The sequence below is a fragment of the Hylaeus anthracinus genome, unplaced genomic scaffold, assembly GCF_026225885.1.
Source record: "Hylaeus anthracinus isolate JK02 unplaced genomic scaffold, UHH_iyHylAnth1.0_haploid 27360, whole genome shotgun sequence".
NCBI lineage: Eukaryota > Metazoa > Arthropoda > Insecta > Hymenoptera > Colletidae > Hylaeus > Hylaeus anthracinus.
The window spans coordinates 41,803-55,373 of NW_026535165.1; the positions used below are offsets into that span (position 1 = coordinate 41,803).

At 43.1% G+C, this 13,571-nt stretch overlaps 1 long non-coding RNA gene across 1 annotated transcript in view; it reads right to left on the reverse strand.

Annotated features, from left to right (window-relative positions):
• Nucleotides 1-13,571, reverse strand: part of LOC128893336 (uncharacterized) — a 75,277-nt gene that overhangs the window by 38,010 nt on the left and 23,696 nt on the right. The window lies entirely within an intron of this gene.

The window sequence follows — 13,571 nt, forward strand, 5'->3', positions numbered from 1 at the left end:
CAAGTAACGAAGTTACCCTCGGAGCTAACCTAATCATTAGACCACACTACTCGCTCGCGTCTGGCTCTCTCCGAGCCATCCATCCTGCCTATTTACCGAACTGCTCGTCTCTGTCTTCGGCGACGGCGAATCCTCTGCTTTTTCATCGTCGACGAATCGGCTACGATGCGGCCTCTGTTTGCCTACGCTCCCGTGGTTCGCGTCGTTAGCTTTCTTTTTTTCGTTGCGTCGACCACGAATACGAAAGAGGCTATTACAGAGGAGAGAGAGGGGTAAAAAACAGCACGGACGGAATTGATCTCGAACACCGGGTCGTTACGGTATCAACCTTTTAATGGAAAATTAATTGGGAGAAACGATGGGACTCGAGATTTCCCGGTGCCGTCGTGGCCTCGATCCCGAAGAATCGAACGCGCAATTAACCCCCTTCCAGGCCCCGGCGCTTAAATACGGTCAAGTTTACCGTTTTCTTTCGATGTGCATTAATCGGGTTTGCTCTGGGAGCGATAACAGCAGCGATCGAATAATGGGATCGATGTGGACATTGAAATTTAATATTCGGAGTTTGCGGGGGTTGTTATAATCACTCGTTACGTATTGATATTAGGTCCTTTCAAGGACCTCCAGGCATTTTTAGGACACCCTGTATATATTTGTCTAAATTAAACGATAGGTTTGATGTTTTTATAAATAAATTTTTCATTCAATATTCACATACGAATGTACGTGTACAATGAAAAATTTATTTCGATTCGTGCAGTGAACGACTCAAATATTGTTTTTATATCAAGAGAAATACCAAAACCTACGTTTCGCTCCTACCTCTGTGAAAATTGTGTCCCCTATAGATCGTCTGAAACCGACATAGAAACGATCGGACACGAAGAGGTTAATTAGGCCGGGATTGTTTCGAATCGGAGGCTCCCCGCGCGGACGTAACGACTACGCAAAATGCGTGTGTGATTGAGGGCCACTTGATGCTATTCAGATGCGACATGGGAAAGAAAAAAAAAGGGACGAACGGAGAAACAGAACGGCGAAGAAGGAAACGGTAGCGACAGGCCTTTCTCCGCGCAGCCTTTTTTCCTCCGCCCTTAATTTGCCCTGAATAGCAGCTGATTGATCAAGATTGAGTGGAACGAAGTAATGCAATTACGTGTCCCGGAGATCCCGACGGTCACGCACACCGACGAGTTTTGTTCCCGTCTAAGTTCGCCGATGTTTATGACGACGCTGATCAAAGGAAATCGACGACCGCGCTTCCCGCTCGAAATAACTTTTAACCAAAACGGGAGGAAAGTGGACGCGCAGCCGGTTGGCCGAACGAGAAATTTAACAAGATAATCCCTCCTCGTTTCCCGGGACGATTTTTATCGCGCTCCCGCGTTCAGGATGGTCTGAATTTCCAGGAAATTTCGAATCCAGCGCAGATTTCCCCGGGATAAAGCGACGGAGAGGACCCGGCGGTCGCTACGAAACGGAGGTAAGTAACCGTCCGCGACGGGGAACCGGGGCCAACGACGACTAATCTAAAATAAATATATAATGCTCTTCTTTCCTGCGCGAGAGTTTCAGCGAGGAGGGCGGCGCGTAAGAACGCGGATTACGACGGGGAATCTCGCAGGAGCAATCTCTCTGGATGTTAACGCCGAAGACCCCGAGGGAATTGAATGTCTCAGGCTATGATTGTCCAAACGCAATTCTTGTCTAAACTATACGAAATCAAGAATTGTGTGGGGACATCAGCGCTCGTGACGCGAGTCAACTTGGAACGCGATCCTTCGCCGAATATTCGGCGAGTTGAGGAGGAAATTGTAAATTAATGTCGTCGAAAATTAAGTTAATATTATATAGAGGAACGTATATAATATTAACTCAATTTGCATGTGTCCCCAAATACAGGTTTATTCTACATATTCTCGTATTGTATGATTGTAGCTTGTATTGTGCATTATATACTGAATGATTCTCCTTTTACATATATAATATTAACTCAATTTGTATGTGTCCCCCAAATACCCTTGTTTATTCTAGTTTGTATTTTTGTATTGTATTGAAACATGGGCATGTACGAATGATACTTGAAATGAATATTTATTTCAACGGCATTCTTCTCTTATCGTTGTTGTAATATACACAGTGTTAATTTTAATTTAATTTATATAAGTTTCTATATTCTTTTATGTATTCTATTTTGTATCTTTTTTATTATTTTACAGGGTGAGTGGAAAAATGGTGGAGGTTCTTGAAAGGAGTGGTTCGCAGAGTGATTTGAAACAACTTTTTCCTTAGCGTAGCCTATGTTACTGTGTTACTACGTCTATCGCGTAGTCTACACGTTTTCCATTAATATCTCCTTAACGAAGCCTCGGACAAGATTTTCGCCAAGTAAAAAGTTGCTTCAAATCACCCCCCGAATCACCCCCCGAATCACCCCATTCAAAGGCCTCCAACATTTTTGAGAAACCCTGTACATCGTTCTACCTTGTATCGCACACTCTGTACCAAATAATTCTCCCCATGACCGTTCAAATAACAATATATTTAAATAAAACTTAAAACAGCCATTCATAACTTCGTCCTCCACAAAACATCCTCTGGTCTTTTCATCCGTGTTCCATTCATATACCAACGAACATAAACAGACGTAGGGTATATAATTGATACTCCAAACGTTCCGTTTTCACCTGAAGCTACACCGAGTACGAAAAGTGTACGCAACCTCCGGTAGGGTTTTAACAGCGGGCTCGCTGTTGAACGCAAAACTCGTTACAGTTTTGCGCCGTACTCGCAGAACTTGGTAACGACGGAGAAACATTCCTCCGATACCGCCACTAACGATCAGCCTCAAGTTAGAAGCACATTCGAAAGGCACTCCGTCCCGGCCGAGTGTCTTTCCCTCGAAACTTGTCCATGCACGCGAGCTAATTGTTACCGTTTCCCTCGTTACAGTCGTAACACGAAACCGATGAAACGAGGAACAAAGTGAAACGATGGTTTGGAAATTGTTCTTCCTCGATGCAAATCAAAGAAAACGAGTCTAATGTCGACGAAAGGTGATGGTAAATATCGGGTTGAAATTTATTTGGGAGAAATTGAGGTAAACAAGTAATCGTTATTCAGCGGAGAAGGATCCTGCGGACGTATCCTACACACGTATGAATTTGTACCTGGGAACGGTACGTTACATACACGACGGTAGTTACGAGGGGGTGGGGATCGACAAATGGCATCGTCAGCACCTCCGTTTCCAGCAGGAACAGAATCAGAACCCATTCTTCGCTCGGTCCATTCTCTTTCCCTTTCATGCGCGGGGGTGTAATGTTCCGCTCGGGAAAAGCGAACGAAAAAAAAAATCCAACCCCGGGAGATTCAATAGTCTAACCATACGAGCCCTCGGCCGTAACAATGGGAGAGAAATTCCGTTGACCCGGCCATAATTTTCCGACGGGAAAAGGAACAATACCGACGTCGTCTGACAATTGTCTCCCGGTGTTAACGCTTTTCCTGATTTGTTCCGGGGCTATTTTTCAAATTACACGCGTAAAACCCCCCGCGACCAGGACAAAAGGGATTCCCGCGGTTTGACGCCGCCGATAACTAAACAAACGTTTGTCCGTTCTATTTCATCGGGCCTCTCTATCTCCTCGCTGTGCGAGATAAAAACGTATACAGGGCTTTCAGGCGTTTGAAGATCAAATATTTTAAACGAAAATTAACGTAGACGATTTTCAAACGGAATCTTTTTTCCATAAAAAGTCGAGAATTATTTTTTTAATGACACTGTGTAGTTTGAACTTTGTACTACAGTCGTGGTTTCTATTCTGTGTTTACATTTGGCTCGCGTCGAACGTAGAACGTAGAAAGGGACAGAGAGAGGACAAGAGAAAGAGGTACGTGGAAAAAGGCAGTCCAAAACGATAAACTTTCGATTACTTAGTCTCCAATAACCTTAATAATACTTAATCCTAGCAGAAATTATTAGTAATATTTGTCTAGCAGTCGATGCGTTAATAGAATTTAAATTTAAAGATTGAAGCCAAAGTTGGCATCCATCTTTGCAATTAATACGTTCTCCCGGACTCCTCCATCTGGAATTCCAAAAAGTAACGAACATAGAGCCAACGTATGATGTATTTGGCGACTAATATTGTACCTGGTTTAATGCGGTGAAGTCAGAGTATACCTCGCGGCAGCGTTTTAATTAGCGATGTAAAGGGCCTACCAGTTAGCAATAAACATATGACCTCCGCGGAACTAAAGCGCACCGGCACTAATGAAGTCTGTTAATTGCGCGCTTGCTAAGCTTTCAATATTGCTAACCTTATTAACAGTCGCGTTTCAATAATTCGAGAACACGATGATTCGTTAATACGCGTTTAACGCGATTCGCCCGAATCGAAATACGATTCGACCGTGCCGTAATTTCCGTCGATGTTAATTAGTCCGGCGCGATTCCGCGTCCCTGTTACTATACGCCGCGACAATACTTCGCGCGCGAGCGGATCAATTGCGAGCCACGAGTCAATGGTATCGTGTTTTTCGAGCATTTACTCGACACCGTGTATAGTTGCCTTTCGTAACGGGACCTACGATGCTGTGATCAATGAAACGATTGGATACTAATTTCACTCTCGATTTAATGAATTTCGTAATTAATTTCTTCGAGCACGAAACAAAATGTTATTAAGACGGTAGTAATATTAAACTCTCAATTATTCAAGAATAAACCACCGACTATTTTGTTCATCACTTTCAGATACAATTTGTTAACGAATGGATCACGTTTAATATATTCCTCGTTTACTATTCTTCTCTGTATCAGTCTGTCTTCCTAATCTTCTTCTCATCCACCAACTTAATAGCCGAAGAACAAGTGAATGTATCATATAATTTATCAGATATTAAATAAGTGGATATATCAGCAAAGATGCTAGATGTTTTCATTAGAAAAATTAATTATTTCTTGGTTACACATATAAATTAATGATCGTTAAGTTGAAGAATAAGTGAACGTATCATATAATTTATCACATATTCAGTAAATAAACGTATTAGGAGAGGTATCAGATTGTTTATCAAATTGTTGTTCAGAATCATCTCAACTACCCCCTATTTCCTGTTCTTACACTAATTCTGAGACACACGAATGAACGAATACAAGAACTGAAGAATACGATAACGTATGAAATTCCTTACGTATTAATATTCTCATGGAAACATCCGCGAGTATCGTAATAAGATCCAGCCTAATTAGAAACATGATTGATACCATTCAACCGAAGAATGAGGTCACAATACCGTATCGATTAACCAATTATCAGGAAACTGAATAATTTTTGGTTATACACACATGCATTAACGAATGTAAGAGCCGAAGAATAAGCGAACATATGAAATTCCTTACGTATTAATGGAATGAATTATTAATTCTCATGGAAACATCCGCAAGTATCGTAATAAGATCTAACCTAACCGGAAACATGATTAATATCATTCAACCGAAAAACGGGACCATATACCTTATCGATTAAGCAATTACCCCGAGCCCTCGTCCGAGCCGTAGTCAGGTCGACTTTCTTATCCCAGTTTCGGCTCCCGAAAACTTATTCCGAGGGTTGCCAGCTATATGCATAGATGACAAGTGCATTATGCCACATAAAATCCGTGGATGCATAATGCATCCGGTGTATCTGTGTCAGCTGCCGGCACGTAAACTTATCCGCACGTGTTCACACACACACACACCATTGTTCGTTGCACGCCAGGATATATTTACGATACGTGTGTGCGCGCAAGAAACCACGACGCGAAACCGTCGGTGCGCCATCCCCGTCGACGGATATAATGCATAGTCGCTCTTTTACCGGTCTTACCTTCGCCTTATTTTCGCGAAAGTATCGCCGCTCCTCACCCCCCCCCCCCTCGGGTCTCCTTCCGCGCCACTCGTGTCTCTTCTTCGTTTCGCCAAACAGATTACCCCGGCGTTCGAAAGTACGTCGTACATAAAATATGACGCTCGAAAAAATATACGGTCCTTTATCCGGCGTGTTGGAGGATTTTCGTATCTGTGCCCCTATTTCCCAGCAGGATTTACTGTTTATTACGATTACTAGGACGCGCGAATATAAAGAACTCCGCGAAGCACGGGGCTTTACCGACGTGGCTCGTCCCGAGGGGAGCGTTTCACCGAGAGGAGCGTTTTGCTTTTAGACCTAGACGAGTGCGTTTAATCACGTCAATCCCTGGGAATTAAAGTGCCGGGATTCTTGGCCGCCCTGGGAAACCGATGCTTAACGGGGTTGGATTCCGGGCGTTTTTAGGGACACCAACTCGAGGAAGTTGGTTTAAAGTTTGTCCAGCTTTTCGTTATCCCTATCGTTGAAGTAGAGTCGAAATTCGAGCAGAATATTAGTTAGGTTCATCGCTGGCGTGTATGTGGTGGTTCTCGTAACGGAAAATTATTAGCCGATTAACCCTTTCAGACTTTAATTATTTTTATTCTCGTACTGGTGTCATTTAATTTTTAGGGTTTGGACTGAAATTAGTATGGAAAAAGTGAAAAAAAGGATCGTAAACGATAGTGTCTGTAATTTGTTAATTATCTGTCCTCGATTTAGGATGCCAGGTCTGAAACGGTTGATTGGTATTCAGTGGTCGTAGTATTCAGTTTGTGCGATGATGTTTCAGGTCAAAAGCATTGTACATAATAGCAATGAAAATTGGGGTGGGTGCCGATTGCCTACAGTTATCCTGTTGGACTCTTTAAAATTCCTGGATTCCGATTAAAGGAGAATAAAGAGCCCCGCATATCCTCCGCGCTCGAAACAAAAACGCCTAAACAGTCCAAACACTTTGTTCGTCCAAACACAGAGGTCTCGGCGACGTAATCGTCCTCGAGGAAAAACGTCGGAGTGGCCCGGAATCGGCTCCTCCGTTGTAACACGTACGTTACCAAGAAAGGAAGGGCGGCTCTCCTCCTCGGAATTTTAATCAGCGTCAATTACCGGCAAGAGTGGCACGTCCTCCTTACGCCGCACTTTCCTCGAAACGCAGCGACAAAATTCAATTTTCCCCACTCCTCCCGGTCCTCCCGGTGCCAATTTCTTATCGTGCACGACGATTGGGCTACGTGTACCCCGTCGTCGAGGGGCGGTCGTTACCCGCCGCGAGAAGACATTTTAATAGATAAGTACCGCGACGAAAAAGAACCAAGAAGAGGTCCTCTCGCCACATGCACGATACACGTGGAAACCGCGAACAATTTCTTCGACGGGTGACCTCGTACCCCGGCACAATCTACTAATTGAACCGCACGAATTAGCGAAATTTTAAATTAATCTAATTATCCGTTCAATTACCAGCCCCCACTACGCGATTACGGTAATCGAGTTACGCCGGTCCCGCCTAATTAGCGTGCGCCAATCGGGCCGCGTGCACCGCAACGACGATGAACGCTCCCTCTAATCCAGCGACCTCATCTATCAAACGCGATTCCCCGCGGGTTCCCGTTTATCTGACGGACAAGTAACCGACGACCGAGCCGTTTCCACTTACCGATCCCTTACGTGGTCCCACGCTTTCTAACGATTCGTAACTGACCAGAACTTAGAAGGGTTAGACTTAGAACGGATAGACTTAGAAGGGTAGACTTAGGGAGGAGGTTAGACTTAGGAGAGAGCAGGTTGTAAATTTGTTTACTAGTAAGCTCATCGGGGTGAACGCAAAATCTTGCATTTTGCGTTCAAAATCTATTTCTAAACTTCAAAATCTTGCATTTTGTTAAAGTAGCTGTTTTGAGATAGTCGCTGTATTTGAAAAATTTGTGAAAACGTCTCGAGAAATGATTGTGACGACTCTACGTTCAATTTCAAATCTTCATGAATTTGAATCTCATCAATATTCGCACCTTCTACGTCTATCTAGGAAGTTTGACTAAATTAAATAATAGTTTTGTTATTCCCAAATGAATTTGTCATTGTATTGTCGTCTTTGTCATATATGTATGAATAAGTTTGTATATATTTATTTTATTTATATGTATATACATCGACATATTTATACAAACATGCACTTGGAAACATCAAGCCTGCCATTTAATTGAAATAAATTTCTTCGACAGACACAGAGTATGAATATTTATGGGATAATTATTCTTTTTCTTTAAACGGTTTATAATATTTTTATAACATGTCAAACTTTCAGAAAGTTCCTCCATTCCATTTTAATTTAAATTACAAAACTGTGATTATTACTATAATATTTTCTACTATTCTACTTTCTACTATTCTTAGAGATGCTTCCTACGTTTACCAAGAATTCCAAAGCAAACCAATCGTCAACTGATTCCAAAAGTCCCAGCGAGTTAACGAAGCCCTAAACTGCGATTCTCCGGAGGCTACGCTAGCGGATAACCCATAGCGTGGAAATAGGACGATCGCGTGGGTCCTAGAGAGCAACGGGTCGTTGCATCCGTCCCCGAAAAATCGTGGAACGAGAAGGTACGGCACCGCGGAGACTCTTTTCGCCGAGGTGAGCGCAACGACGGAGGATAGCCGAAGGTGCGCTCGATCGTAGGACGAGGGAGCGTTAGGGAGCGCGATAAAGCTAGGATGAATCCAGCATAAAAGGACCGAGGCACGAAGGTCGATTCGAGGTACTTAGAGGCGCCCGGTTCTCGTTGAACACGATGATGATGTATGGCTCTCAACGATAGAGAATGTTATGGCTCGAGGACTCCGTGATACGACCTCGTTTTCTGCTGGGAGCCCCCGAGGCTTCCTCGGACGACCGTAACGAAAGAAGGAAGGAAACGGGCAGAGGAAGAGGAAGGATACCTAAAGATGGCCGTCGTCTCATAACTCCTCGAACGCTCCCTCCCTTTGGCCAAAGATACAGAGGATACGAAAGAGAATCGCGAATGTGTACGTGAACTGGAACCTGGGTCTGGCCACCGTCGTATACACGTCGACGTCGTATACGCTCAGCGTATCGCACACGTTCCCTCGGAACGCGAATACATACATACACTACCGCTCAAAAGTATCCGGACGCTTGCTTCTCTTCTATAAAACATCGTTTAACATTATACGAATGGCATTTAGAACGCCGATAAAGCAGCCAAGCCTCGCTTTCCTTCTCACTTCATTAAAAAATTTTTGGCATTCAAATTGAAAACATATTTTTATCAAAATGAAACATAGCCTATGTTACTCAGCTTTCTATTGCTGAAAAAATTGTTGAAATCGGTTCGGTAGTTCTGAAGATTAGATCCTTTAAACAGACAGACAAAAATTTTGCAAAAGGGTGTTCTGGGTTTCAACAAGGTGCTGTTATCTATGTAAGAGCTTGAAAGAATTATTTCGAAATCACTGACGCTTCAATTTTATTTATATAGATTGTTCGGTTGTGCGTACGTAATTTTTAATTTAAAACTTTGGGTGCTTCGTGAGAGAGAAATAAAAATCGATTTTTGTCGTTGCTTTAGGTGCTTGAATAACTCTCATGGAATACTAACATGTATCTCGCAAGTGTCCGGATACTTTTGAGCGACAGTGTACGCGAGGGCGTAGAGAAGCATGGATAAAATATATACGGTGTGCCCGTAATCCGTAGATATCAGCTTGTTGTCGCTGCCTTCGTGCTATTGCAAGAGGTTTATCGGATCTCCCTCCGCCTGCGTGGCCACGGTATACACCGGGACGACGTACCAGATTGAGCTAACCGATGATTTCTACTTTATGAAAATTCGTTTGACTAGCGACGAGATTCCAGGGGATTGGCTGGCGTTAAATGACGCCGTTGGAGACGGTGGATTGTTATCGGATTTCTAGGACTCTTTCGCCGATAAACGAGGAATTAGGATACAAGCTTGGGATGCACGCTTAGGGTACACTGCGATTGATAATATAGTCAATTCTCGGCAGTCTCAAATTGCTCGAAGTTGTCGAGATTTCTATCCTGTGTTTACATTTGGCTCAAGTCGTCGAATGTAAAAAAGGACAGAGAGTGAAAACGTCAACGGAGAACCCTCTCCCAGTGGTGGTAATAGTCTTCCACTTATCCAGTCAATTCTGTCTTGCACTTATACAGTATTTAAAAAAAAAAAAATCTCATCTTATTCGTGACAGTTTAGTAACGACTCTTCATTAATAAATTTAGTATTTTATTATTTCGGTATATCCCATTTCCAGTAACCGTAAAGGTATCAAGCATTTCCACGTTCCGTTTTGCGCAACACGAGAGCTGGTGTTTCAATAGAAATAACATTAACCGTGTCGAGCTTCACCTCGGACGAGATATTAAAGTAAACGTACAGGTTGAGGCGATATTAATGGTTATCTGGTACGCCACGTGTCGGATCGCGGAGGAAACTATGTTTTCATAGGTCCGCGAAGAAAGTGCTCTTACAGCTCGTGTTCGACCATCGTATTTCATCCGTGTCCTTCTTTTGCTCCTCCTCTTAAATTGCCTCTTTTTCGTCCTGCAGCCCTTACGCGCCAACGCTCCTCCTCCCCCCATCGGGGTGAAGAGAGACAATCGAATCTCGGCTGTGGACGGTCCTAGAAATTTTTCAGGGAACGATAAAATACTTATCCGACGAATAACATTTTTCTTGCGGAAACGAGGAAACTTACAATTGCCCTCACTCCATCGCCCTACATCCTCTCGACGGATATCCCTACATTCTCTCTTTTAGTTTCTTCGTTGGAAGCCATTTATTGCTGGTGAATGTATTTATCGGTAGACGGGAGATGTTTGAGGAAATTCATATTTTTATAAGTACGGAAGAAGAAATACAACTTAAATGAAAGTACAATATTATTGGTGACACTTTATACAGGTTTGCATTTAAACAGTTTCTTATGCACAATTTAACATTTCTGTTCGTTATAAATCCATAAACATCCCCAGCTTGTTATTAAACTTAAATGAGATTGCAACAATATCGGTGATATTTTATACAGTTCTGCTATTTAAACAGATTCTTATATACACAATTTAACATTTCTATTTTCTATAAATGCATAGACATCTCCGGTTTGTTATGAAACTTAAATGAAAGGGCAACATTATTGGTGATATTTTATACAGTTTTGCTTTTGCACAGATTCTTATGCACAATCCAATACCTTTATTTGCATTTCTATTTCTATAAATTTAAGATAGTATACCATGTAGTGTTAATACATAACAATGGATATACCTTCAACTGAACTTTATTAAAAATTCATCCAACCTTTTCACCATGGATTTCCTTCACTCCCTGTTTAAAAACACCTCCCTTTGCACGCGACGGTTTTAATCAAACCCAAGGAACTCGAAAGATGCAATGAACTCGGCAATACTCCCCGGGACGCAAAAATCACGAGACACGGAAGCGCCTCTAGACCGTGCCCCTGACGTCCGCCACGGCAATAAGACTGTCCTCTAAAGACACGCGATTCTAAGTCGAGCAATATACGAGAGACCCCGGACACCGGTTCCCCGGTCGTGGAACACGTATATGCCCTTACGTGTAAGGAGCAAAAGGCACAAAAGGATTTCCCTTATTTTCTCCCGTATTCCTCTGGGTTGTGTACGCTCCGAGCCAGGTTGCGCGCTGTCCTTCCAATTCCGCGCTCCGTGCCTGGCCGACGAAGAGAAACACACATGCCAGGAATGGTCCGGTGTTGGAGGGAGCGTTCGACGTGTACGGACAACAAAATAAGCGAATAATACGCGGGGGTACGTCCCGAAAGAACGGAATTATACGCGCGCACAGCCCCGACTGTGCCATGCAGCAGCGGGGGTGGAATGGTACGTGGACGCAGGTATAAAATAAGGACAGAGACGAGGGTGGATCGTGAGCGATTGTTCGAAAATGGCAGCGTCGTCCGACCAATCGTGAATAGGGCCAGCTACGGGGCCAAATACTGGCGCGACGCCAAATAAACTCTACCGAAGGCGAGCGTGTATAACGTCGCAGCGCGCACACGCGTTCCCTCGAATGACACGCTCGTATATCAGTCGGTCCGGCGCTAGGTGCGGCCATTAAAATTAAATATTGCCGGGGCTTTCTGGAATCGAGCACGCGTCGCTCGCGTCGCCGATCCTTTACAAGAAATTTCGAATATCGGCCGAGATTTAATTAAACGTCCGAAATTAATAACCCCCTCCCGGCCCCCCTGGGGAATAATGGCAACTGCTCGTTGGGGCCGTTCTCCTTCCTTTTTCCGAATGTAATTTTATTACGGAACCGGCCAAAATTACGCGAAACCCGATTCACCCGAAACGTACCGGTGATATACGAGACTCGATATCGGGGATGTCGATCTTTTTCAAACTGGACTCGGACGATGGATGTTCAAAATGAATTCTATCGATGCCCGAGGAATAACGGTATATTGGATTAAAACGTAACCGAGCGGTGCGAGGAATTACCTTTCGACTCCACTCGAACTTGCGTGGTGTCGAGAATTTCAAAAATGAACGCGATAGAGTTTTTTGTAGAGTTGTCGACATTTAGAGAAACGATGGTGTTGGGATTGCGAACGGGCGGTTTGTAGATATTCGCGTTTTAGAAAATCGTGTATCGCGTAGACGTCATCTAGGATTATTTATCACCTATAAAATGGCGATACATTGATAATGTCAACCTACAGTCGGTCCCATAAACATTTGTAGAATCTGTGTCCATTGAGAAAATTTGTTTAAATTAAATGGTAGGTTTAATGTTTCCAAGTGTATGATTTGTATACGTATGTTTGTATAAATATATGATATTTATATATAAATATGTACATGTATAAGCCTATTCACATACAGGGTGGAAATTATAAAGCGTTCCAGTCGAATATCTTCGAAAATATTGATTATCCGGAAAAATGTTTCGGTTTCCCTCAGTCACCACTAGATTTTCTTTAGGTTTAATTTCTTTGGAACTCGAAGTGCCAATAAAATTATTATCGTTGAGGCAACGGTGACTTGATTCTCAAATCTCAAATTAGAGATCTCATTCGAGAAGTCAATATAATCTCAGCATTCGTGGCAATAGAATGCTAAGAAAGCATCTCGAGTTGCTGGTAGATACCAGAAAAAAGGCCTCGAGTGCAGATGGATAATAAAAAGAGACATTCTTTCCCCAAACGAAGTATAGAAATATTTTTGTCGCATAATTTATCCCGCAAATTAATCGCCCCGCGAGCCCCGTTTGCTTTGGTTACATTCAGCTATGAAACTACCTGGAACAAAGAATAAACGCCACTACCGTGTCCAATCAAATACCAGTTCAAAATAGCGACAGCGTAGGTTAACATTCCACATTACTCGGACGTACGTACTTCCGCACTCCGCTGTTATTATTACTACGCAGCCAGCTTAATTATAATTAAATCACCAAAATTGGCACGTAACCTTTTGTTTTCGAAACCCCGCCGCCTTGATTCTCGCTGGCCTTACGGATACCTCTCTCGGAACGTACAAAATTAACGAATCGCACGGTAATTACAAATTAATTGGCTCGCGTAGAAACGCGCAAAGAATCCATTGAACGCAGCTATGCTCGCTGCCCGCGTTTCCTCCCTTAAGAG